Source organism: Branchiostoma lanceolatum, chromosome 1 (assembly GCF_035083965.1).
Source record: "Branchiostoma lanceolatum isolate klBraLanc5 chromosome 1, klBraLanc5.hap2, whole genome shotgun sequence".
Classification (NCBI taxonomy): domain Eukaryota; kingdom Metazoa; phylum Chordata; class Leptocardii; order Amphioxiformes; family Branchiostomatidae; genus Branchiostoma; species Branchiostoma lanceolatum.
The window spans coordinates 18303323-18314675 of NC_089722.1; the positions used below are offsets into that span (position 1 = coordinate 18303323).

Below are 11353 nucleotides of genomic sequence, written 5' to 3' on the forward strand. Positions count from 1 at the left end.
AGCCGTGCAGCTTCATGGCGGTTAACAGAAACACAGATAACAAGATTTTAAAGAGATAGTATCTTATACACTTTCATCCCCTTTGATACGGTTTTGTTACACTTTTGTCTCTAAGTCAACGTCAGTGAATCGAAGCGAACTTAGAACAGAGAGAAAGGGGCCACATGTAGGCTCGCGCAAAATTTAAACGCACGTGTGTATTTCCGAACAACAGTGCACCTTCTTAGAAATCACAGGTCCATGTCCGCTGTATTCTAGATGTCCTACTTTCTACAGACTGTGGTGCTGTTCCTAGCTGAGCTGACCTGTACATGGTTTTAATAGATCACAACAGGACACCGTGTCAGGAAATCGAAATTGGACCTAAAACGGTTAACTGATGGCTGAATTAGATTACAGTGATATACATGTACATGTACATTGGTTCTTCATTTACTACCAGTCTTGACCGTAACGGCTGGATATTTATAAGGTCACAAATTGAAGTTGGAGGTGGTCTCTGTTGCTGACCCTTGTAAAACAAACCAAGTAGGAGGGAACACGCAGAAATATAGACAAGGTGCGGTGTGGTCTGTGCAAGGACATCCAAGACTCCTTTGGAGGGCTCGACATTTCTTCGCCTTCGTGCAAACGGGTGTATTGTTTTAGTTTGTTAGTGTGTCTTTGTAGCCTCCACGGGGTGTCGATCGTAGAATTTGGCCCAAAAAAGGAATAATTGGCTTGCTTACTTGCTTGCTTATGTCGAGACCTTCCAGTCACGAGTCGAGATGGCAGCTAGCCCAAGTGTTTCGGTCCTTCATCGCCTGGAGCATACTATCCACTTCAAGTCCAGTAATACTAACGTTAGCATACTAGCCGATTCAATAATTGGCTAGTCCGCGGTAAGATTAACATCTCCCCCTAACCGTGCTTGCAAATGAAACCCTATGGTGGCCAAACGCCCCTGGCGCTAATTAACAAGTTATTCAGTCTAGTGTCTTATTAGTGTGTGTTCAAGTTTGTTCCCGCTGACCGGGGTTTAATGGTTGTTCTAGCAAGGAGGTGGTTCCAGGGATGAGTTGTAGGCGGAGACTGGCTACTCTCCAAGCAGAGGAGTGGGTCCGGCAGGTTTTTGACGTGTTTTTAGGCGTTTTTGTCGGGCTTTCTGCTTTGTCATGGTTTTTTTGTCTAGCCAACCCACTAGACAAAAAAACCATGACAAAGTAGAAAGCCCGACAAAAACGCCTAAAAACACGTCAAAAACCTGCCGGACCCACTCCTCTGCTTGGAGAGTAGAGACTGACAGGATGCGAAGGTAGAGCTGGCCTGTGTCTAGATTAGCTGGCAGGAAGCTGTGGACAGGAAGTGAATGGTTCTAAAGGCCCTGTCACACTTGTGCATATATTCAAGTGCGTATGAGTTGCGCATCAACATTTCTTTGGTTTAAGTAAAGTTTGAGGGGAAGAAGTTGTTTTTCACATTTACATTTGTGTACCCACCTTTGTGCAGCCTAGTTATGGACCCAAAGAAATGACTTATTCGGATGCAAACTTAACCTGAACCAAAAACATGTTTTAAATACGCAACTTATACGGACTTGTACATACGCACAAGGGGCCAAGGATGGCGTGTTGCCCGAGGGTGAGGCATTGTAATGTGTTAAATGCGCATGGTTGTGTTATATTTTGTCAAGATAGTTACAAAAAGTCTAACTATCTCCAAGGAGGTTATTTTAACTTCCTTGCTATCTGACAGAAGTATGGGATCTTCGATTTCTTGTTTCGTTGTTTCTTTGTGTCTGCGTGTCTTTATTTTGGCATTTTTGCGTTATTTTTTTCCTACGGATTTTTTAGGCAAGCCACCCACCAGATTTCGGTAGCCACCAGAAAGGAAGCCCTCAGAAAACAGCTCTTGATTCACGAATAAGCAACAACAACAAAACTGGGCCCGGGGGCCAGCACCCCCTCGGTCTGTACGACCTTCTCAGTGGGAGGGGGCAGGGGGTTTGGGGAGGACAAGGTCATGTGAAAGGAGCCTCCATAGTGGTCTAGTGGTCTATGTCGTGCGTTTTTGGCCTGTCGTTAGTTATTGTCATTTCTGATTGTCTTTCTACCATGTTTTCTTGTTGGTTTTGACATCTTTGCGAAAGCCAGTTTAAAACCGATTTCACGGCACAGTGTGAGTCAGAAACGCAGTAACCATACACGTGGGAAATAATGAAAACAGGAAAAGTTTCTTACTAGCACTTCGAGAAATAAACAATGTTGATAAATCATTGTGGGGTTTCGTCCCGTACTATGGACATGACTGACGGAATCTAAATGCTTCGTACACATGCGTTCGTTTATATATATTTTTATTACCATATACATTTGTAAACGACAGACGTGACTCAAACATATTCAAAATCAAAACGACGGTAAGTAAAATTCTAAATACATATCAAGTTCGTCCTATTGATGCGACAGCTGTTGTGATTTTTGCGATGGACTTTGGGGTGGAAATTCACGCATTATTCAACAGTTGGGTCCATGCGGGATGACATTTCCATACAATGATTATGTATTCGGTCCATTACCTCGTGGGGAAGTCCCGATTCCGTGGGGGCGACTCACTACTACGTCCTTAAAAAAGTTATCACTCGCTACTTTAGAACGATAGCCCACGCCTGTTTACAACTGAACATTTAGTTTCGAACGAGCGTTCTTGCCCGCGCGACGCCGCCTAGCGGCTGTACGGTACTGCAGGTCACTGACCTCACGCCTTATGACGGATTCAGACCTTTGACCGCAGGAAATGTTTACACAATGGTCACGTGGTGCCGTTTTTTGCCGGAAGTATTTTGGTGATAGTGTTTTTGCAGCAATTGGGGACCTAAAACCGGACAAAATGCAGTTTTTACAGAGCCAACCGGCTGAATCTGGAAGATCAGCATCTTTTTCGTGTTCTAAGGCTTTCTCAAGGAATGGTAAGTACTTCTTAAAGTTTTAGGATGAAGGTGAGTTTACCCATTCACGACTCGGGTCGTTTTCGTTACACTAGACGTGTCTGCACCATGTGCAAATGGTGTCATGCATGTGACAATTTTTTTATCGCCGCCGCGAGGCCTCAAACACGAGGTGTTTTCGTGTAAGTTTCGCATGTGTGCACTAGCTGCGGTGGGGCCATAGCCTGGAAAAACTCCTGTTAAGATGTTTGTCTCTGCTTAAATTGCTGTTTTTCTTCTTGCAAGTTACAATGTGCAATAATATTTCACTAGTATGATAAAATTGCCTGCAAAAATACAATCTTGGACATGCTTAGATTGCCGAGGTTGAGTCCAGCCTGATTTGTAATCCCCCAAAATTGTAGCTTTCCACTGAAAAACATCAATATATGATTCTGAAAAATGGTCTGAATTCTTATTTCTCAATTTATTACATTAGTCCTTGTAATATTTCACATTGCATTAGCTTACATCAGTTCATATCACTTAGCTTTAAATGATGTCCCAGAAAATTCTGTAAATTACAGCACAGGTAATATGCCCCCCTCCTCACTGTTTTTTCCCTTTTGTTTCTACTACTAGGGTGAATCATGTGCTGATGTTGTATCAAGATCTTTAACACAGACCAACCAGTGCAGATTAGACCTGTAAGTAGTAATTAATATTATTGCATTGAAACACTACAGATTTTGCAAAATCCAGGTCAATTACTGCTGTACCTTATAGTTGTGTAATTACATGCTGCAAGTTGTGTAATTACATGCTGAGTTTACAGTTCACCATACTGATACTTACTATGAAAAAATATTCTGTATAACAATAAGATAAATTGACAAATTGGCTATGCTAGTTAAATGTAACTACCACATATATTACAGCATTTACAAGTGGAATCACTGAAATAGGTGGACCTATAAATGTATTGAGAATTAGATGACATTAAATAATCTTAATTCTGAGCTAAAATATAGCATGCTCTATCACCGGTATACCTTAAGTATTTCTAACATCTTATTATACACTGAGGTAGTGAGTTCTTTACTACATGACGCATGGAAATAAGCACATGTGATCTATTTTTACTATGCTGTATTTGTGCAGCTATATGAATTTCATATGTTCCCTTATCAACAGATTCATCACCATGTTTCTTGTAGAATTTATACAAACTAGTATATGGCATGTTAATGTGTAACAATGTATATGTCACAGTAGAGATCTGAATTCAGGAGAATCTGGAATTATCTTAGTAGAGATAGGAATTCCAGTCTCTCCTTGGAAAATTCCATATTCTCCTAGTAGAGATTTGAATTCTACTACTGAACTGGGATATTAGATACTACTGTATATGCGTCTCGCGTAGTTTCTATAAATGGAGTGTTCGTAGGGGTTTTGATTTTGTGGCAGTGCTACAGTATCAGATAAAATGTTTGCGATGGTTTTAAATTAAGTTTGCGGCGAAAACCCACCAACATAAAACCACTGTGAACATTTCTGCATTTACACTATTGTACACTAGCTAGTGAGTAGCTATAGTATATAACATATTCTTGACAGCTAATTGCAAGAAAAGATTATAACCTCTGTTGCATCACTTGTGTGTAATTTTGAAGTCAGCTGTAGACAAAGCTAGGTAGGTAGGTAGGTAGACAAAGGTTACTAGTACTACTGTGCCCCTAGTGAGTAGTATGCAGCAAATTTAGATGTTAGAAAAAGGGTAGTTCTTAATTGTATTGTTTCATGATTTTGAAGCTTTGCTATAGAATTTTAAATTGCAAGTCTATGTGTAAATTCTGGCTTGTCAAAGAATATTGTTGTTTCCTTTACTTTAACACTATACCATTGACATAGATTTGAGTATATCCTAAAACAGATTGGGATAATCGTGCAGCATTAGAATTGTGAATTATACTAAGACAAATCTTGATTCCAATATGTCCTAGGACAACCTGGGTTGGTCTGAATGAATAAGGTCTGTGACCAGGAAAAGATGGATGTCACCATGGTTACAGAAGGTACATCTGATTATTCTGATATCTAAAATATGAAGTAATTCTCCTAGAATAGTAATGGTGAATGTAGGCACACCTTTGCTGAAATTCATTAAAATTTCAGTTGTGAAATGATAGAGTCTATTTTCCATCATATATTGATGTTATCTATATTTCTCCTATTAGAATTGGAGATTAGCATGTCCTCAAACTTAAATATGTAATTGTCCTAGGACAAATTGGATTTCCAATATTCAGATCCCAATTCAGTACTAGTAGTAGAATATCAATCTCTTTGAATTCCAATCTCTACTAGGAAAATCTGGAATATTGTCCTAGGACAAATTGGAATTCCAATATTCAGATCCCAATTCAGTAGTAGAAATCCAATCTCTCCTAGGAGAGACTGGAATTCTAATCTCTACTAGGAGAATTCCATTGTCTACTGTGATATATACAAAATGATGACCAGGAAATCTAGGAATTTCTTAATGTGAAACAATACTATAATTTTCCATCTTATTGTAGGAACTTTTCTTGTGTTATAATGTTATAGTTATGCATTGATAAAGGATCGGTGCATTGGTGCACTTTCTTCTTCAGACATATATATCTTAAAAGGGCCCTGCTACTTTCATTTGGAAATTACAGACTACAAGTGTACAACATGTAACATAAGCTGGCTGTTGCTGGTCCTTTAGTTTGGAATTAGTAGGCTAAGTAATGTTATAGAAAGTTATTGTGAGAGAAAAAAAACATGCTTACTAAGTTACTTGTACATGTAAATGTACATGAAACATTACTGAAACAATAGAAAATATAATAACCATTGTATGTTTGATATTTCTACTATCATTTAGAATTGTTTCTTTGTTCTTTATAGGAGAAAGCAGAAGTCACAGTTTCCAGTGATTTCCTGAGAGGTCCTCTCTGACCCAAAGCTGATCCCATACTGCTTCAGCCACCCTATAGCTAGAGTAAGTAAGTACATATGTATGTTAACCAGAGTTAGTACTGTTGCTAGTTTTGTGACAAAATTGAATTCAAATATTTGTGTTATTCCCAGAAATGCATATGCATGAACTTTCAGTCTCCTACTGTTTCTTCACATATAACAAGAAGATAAACAGTTAAATAGTGTAATAGGGGGTTGCACCTCACAACAGCTGGCATCTGAGTTCTTTGTGTCAGAGAAAACCTAGCTGTTTGTTTAAGTTCATAAATTTTCTCAAGATACTTTTTGTGGCAATTAGGAAGAATGGGTCGGATTAAGTTTATTCGATGTGGTAGGTTTCTGATAATGTCCAAGTTTATGTCAAGACCAAATGAGTTTTCAACTAACCATACCTTGTATTTTAATGTAATTGTTGCATTGGTTGTAGGACCAGAAGGTAAAAGTCATATTTTTATTTCCCTTGTCTGCTTGTATGTCATGTGTAGGTCAACCATCCCTGTCAACAGGTGGCCATCAGGCACTCTGATCAAGTTTGACAGACTTCATCAAGCCCTCCAGATCAGCTCAGAATGCCAGTGGAAGTTCATGAGCATGTGCAGGCTGCAGCTACTCGTCTTTCTCTGACTATATGTGTCTGGCTGAATTAAATTCATTTGCTCTATGTTTTTAAATGTTCATATGACTTTATAATCATAGCTGTCATTAATCACACCAAGTTCAGAATGTGATTGGCTGCACAATGTAAAGAAAAAATATCTATTTTCATACATGTCATATAAGTGACTGTTGTTGGGATATATTTTCTTGTACTGTATTTATAATCTGTACTTTTTAACTTAATCTCTTAACATTCCTACTTTCTATGATAATGTTACATGCTGATTGAATTATTATTGTACTTGTCATGTAGGTTACAGAGTGATGTGACATTTCATGTTATCTTACCAGTCTCATTTCATCTCTGTATTTTTGTATGAACTCTATGAATGTAAATAATAAAGATAAAATAAACCTTTTCACCAGTTTGGCAGCTCATTATTCGTCTACCCTGTGCTGTAGTCACTTTTCTCTTGGCCAAAGTCGTTAGGAGATTGTCCTGCCACGGTTGTTACGTATTTGTATTTGATTCCTCACAAGGAATATTTAGGCATAGAGTGTTGACTAGGACATGTACAATGTATTGGCAAGCTAACACAGTATAATCAAGTTTTCTCTTTACACTACTTTCAGCTAACCGTCCTTAGACACTGCAAACAGTTCGTAATCTATCTGTGTGGACAGCCATAGTAGCCTGCGACATGGCGTTCTTCCGGGTTCTACCCTCCCGTGACGCCCCTACGGCGAGCGCGGTTTTTCGTACTTAAAAAAATTGTCAGACACAAATGACCAACATAAAACAAAAGAACAGGGTACTACTTATTCAAAACAACTTCAGACATTAACGGGTAAAGTCACAGGAAAGAACAAATTAGCGATTTGTTGCAGCGTCAAGATCACATTACGCCGCGATTGATATAACTAAGCACATCTTACAATGTTGCGGAAAGCCACCAAAACTGCACCAAATGTGTGGAAATCTAATATGAATATGTTAAACAAACTTCTATTTAGTTGTAACGATACAAACCAGACAAGTTGAATAAAGCTTATTGCACAAAAAGAGCTTTATTTGTGATCAGATACATATTTTACGAGGTGTCGCCCGGCGGCCATCTTGACGTTGCCCCTAGCAACGCCACTCTCGGACCGCCGCTCCCAGAAAGAACTAAATGTTCGATTATTCGCGTCTGTAACAGCGGTGAGCCGTTAATTGATCGTGTCGTATCACATCTACGGAACGCGTCATGTCTGTTGAGGCTTGTGATAGTTTGTTGTTACCAGCGAAGTCGAAGCTTGTTTAAACAGATTAATACGAAGCAGGGTCTGACCGACCTTAAGGACGAGGCCGTATATTTGTTCTATCGCACGGCTCACATCTGGATAGGGGCCGGGTGTAGTCACACACTTGTTTCACGTACAGGTTTGTGTTTGTTTTTTTACCAAGAAGGTTATATTTTCGGTACGGTTTGAGGGTGTGTTTGCTTGTGGACAGCTTATAACTTCAGAAGTGGTAAATGGATCTTTATGATATCGGCGTATGGGTAGGTGTCAGTGAGGTGAAGAACAAGTGCGAGTATGGACTACCAAGCGGCTTTCTATGGCACTACAGCAGAACTTCTGGCTTTTGTGTGTCTACAGCACAACCACCAGGCGGCTAGCTTGGGTGAGTTTACTGGGGCTACCATACTCGCTCCCTCACTACATAGTATAGGAGCCACGGTTAACTAGATAGGACAGCATCCAGGCTACTGTAAATCACTTTAAATATAGCGGCAGGAAAATATAGCGGTTGAGGGAAAATGGAGTAGGTCACAGCACTTAATTTTAACGGTGGGAACAAATATAATTGTCTTAAATATCAGTGATCAAATATTTGCAATGAGGAAATTTTAGCTGTTGAGTAGTGACCGTTAAATCAGCTAGAATTAAGCTACAGTTAACAAATCAAGAATTACAGTACCATGCAGCATTGTCAACTACACGGATGCAACCGGAATTCGATAATCCTAAAGTCCTATCTTTTTAAAAATCAATTTCCAGGCCTCTGAAATGCACTATACAATCAATTAATTTAATTACTCAGTATAGCAGTACTTTGCTTATTCGTTGCCATCACCGAGTCCTTTTTAATGTTTCAGATTTCAACAAGTGTGCAAAGAATACGCTGTACTACGAATATGAATAAATGTAGACGATGATGTTGGCTCAAAATCCATGCGCTTATGGACGCTACACATGAAATCGAGCTCAAGTTGCCGTAGATATTATGAGAAACGGCGCTCGTAGTGAGACTTGTCTTGAAGTTTTCTTACTCTGAACTTCACAAAATTTGTTTAACCTGCCAAGAATGTGCTCCCTGGCCCGAGGGAGCAACATGCCATTGATATACGCCGCCTTCACTCGCCTGCACCACCTCTCTCCCCTTGTATACCTATGTGAAGCATTACAAAAGTGTGCTCCGAAATACCTTCTGACTATGGCTGTGATCTCCAACCAGATGTAAGGATCTGGCTCAGTGTTTTACGCCTGTTGTAGCAACATTTAGTAGTTCTATCTAGTAATACGCCGGCTTTAAGCGGGGCGATAACAGAAGTATTGTGCACCTCTCTCTCTCTCTCTATATATATATATGTAATCTAGATATAGACACCTATAATCTCATATATATGAGAGAAACAAACAGATAGAAAACATTTTGTCTACGGATAAGTCAGTCGATGTGTTTGTACTACTATTTCACGTATCAATATAAATAATATGCTTCATTCAATATCATTGTGTTTTTATTTCTGTCGAAACTTTTGTAAGTCCTTTCCTGCATATTATTAACAATTATCTCGATATGGTGACATGTACTTTCTTCGTAATAATTAAAATTTAAAACAAGAGTCTTAGGACCCAAAATCTCCATGAAACTTTGTCTTTTTATTAAACCAGTTCCCCCCATTCTATATCGCTCAATGGTATGACCCACACTGGCCGGGCAAGGGGAGAAGTGGCTATAAATAGCTACTGACCTAGATAAGAGACCAACAGATGGTGCGACCTCAAAGCCCACAATAGAGTAGATATTCCTCATTACTTATGCAAATTTATACTGAATTTGCATAATTAGCACTTCATTTTGTACATCTCTGTCCAACCTACCTGCATATCAAATAGCATGAAAATCTGTCGCTCCTTTCTTCAGTTATTCTCCTTGGAAAATATTTACAAACACGCCATTGCAGTTCCAGTGACACATACCAGGGGGCCCAAAATCGACCTTGACCTTTCTCCTCCCAGCACCTACCCACATACCAAATATCATTTCAATCCATCCACACGTTCTTCAGTTATGCTGATTTTAAGCGTCCGGTGACACATACATACACACACGGTGACACAAACATACACACACGCGCACACACACGCAAACACACTAACTTCGCATGATTTGCACTTCAGTGTGTACTTCTCTGTCCAACCTACCTGCGTACCAAATAACATGAAAATCTGTTGTTCCTCTCTTCAGTTATACCCCTTTAGAACATTTTTACAAATAGGCCATTGCAGTTCCAGGGACACAAACCAGGGGGCCCAAAATCGACCTTGACCATTCTCCTCCCAGCGCATACCCACATACCAAATATCAATACAATCCATCTACACGTTCTACAGTTATGCTGACTTTAAGCATCCGACGACACCCATGCAAACGATTTACCTCCTTACTTATGCAAATTCGGTCTCATTTGCATAGTTTCAACTTAAGTGTGTACAACTTGGTCTAACCTACCTGTGTACCAAAGAACATGACGATCTGTCGATCCACTCTTCAGTTCTTCTACATTGAAGATTTTAACAAATACGCCATTGCAGTTCCAGTCACACATGCCAGGGGGCCCAAAATCGACCTTGACCTTCCTCCTCCTAACACCCACCCACATACCAAAAATCATTACAATCCATGGCGTCCGGTGACACATACATACACACAAACACCAAACGCAAGCAAAACAGTATCTCCATGAAAAAGCCTTTTTTCATGGAGATAAAAATGTATATAAACGATAGATATAACGATACATATAACGATAAGTATTACGATAGATATAACAATATTCCTCAGCCTAGCGCTAGCTCGCTAAGAACAACAATACTACTACTGTAAATGCATCTAAGTTCGCGTGGTTTTTATTTTGCGTTGAGGCGAAAATGGTGTGTTCACGGTGTATTTAAGTTCGCGGCAGTGCTGTAGTCACATCCTGCTACATTATTGGACAAAATGTTTGCGTTGACTTTAAGTTCGCGATGAAATGGTCACCCGAGAAAACCGCGAACATAAAACTACCGCGAACATTTCTGCATTTACACAACGAACCTGTTTTTCATCTGGCATAATTCCCACAGATCCAGAAACCTTCTGAGTGGAATCCCTACTTGCCTCAGGCCTCGGCACACAATAATGAGTTCTGAAGTGCCTACCATCTTGACGTTATTAAATGTCAAAGTCAGGAAATCTCTACACAATCGGGCGCTATCTGGTGTCACATTGGTAACACAGTTTCAAGGCCCTGTCACACACAACTGACCGTATGGATGCTCTACGAGAAGCCACGGACGTCCTAGTAACAGTTTGTAACCAGCGGTGAAATGTGTCATGCTGTATCATTGTGTATGTTTGTGCCTAAAGCTCCTGTCACACATAGCCGACCATGGCCTCCTGACCTTCTCCACTTCATGGCTGGGGTTGCAATGTCATTTGTGGTGGGGAATTGGTCGACGAGGTTGCCTACTAGTCTTCAAAGACATTGACTTTTTAAAAAGCCGACTATCAATTTAAAAAAAAGTCAATGTCTG

General features: G+C 39.8%; 1 protein-coding gene across 2 annotated transcripts in view; it reads left to right on the plus strand.

Annotated features, from left to right (window-relative positions):
• Positions 1–11353, plus strand: part of LOC136439096 (carbohydrate sulfotransferase 1-like) — a 33127-nt gene that overhangs the window by 3196 nt on the left and 18578 nt on the right. The window lies entirely within an intron of this gene.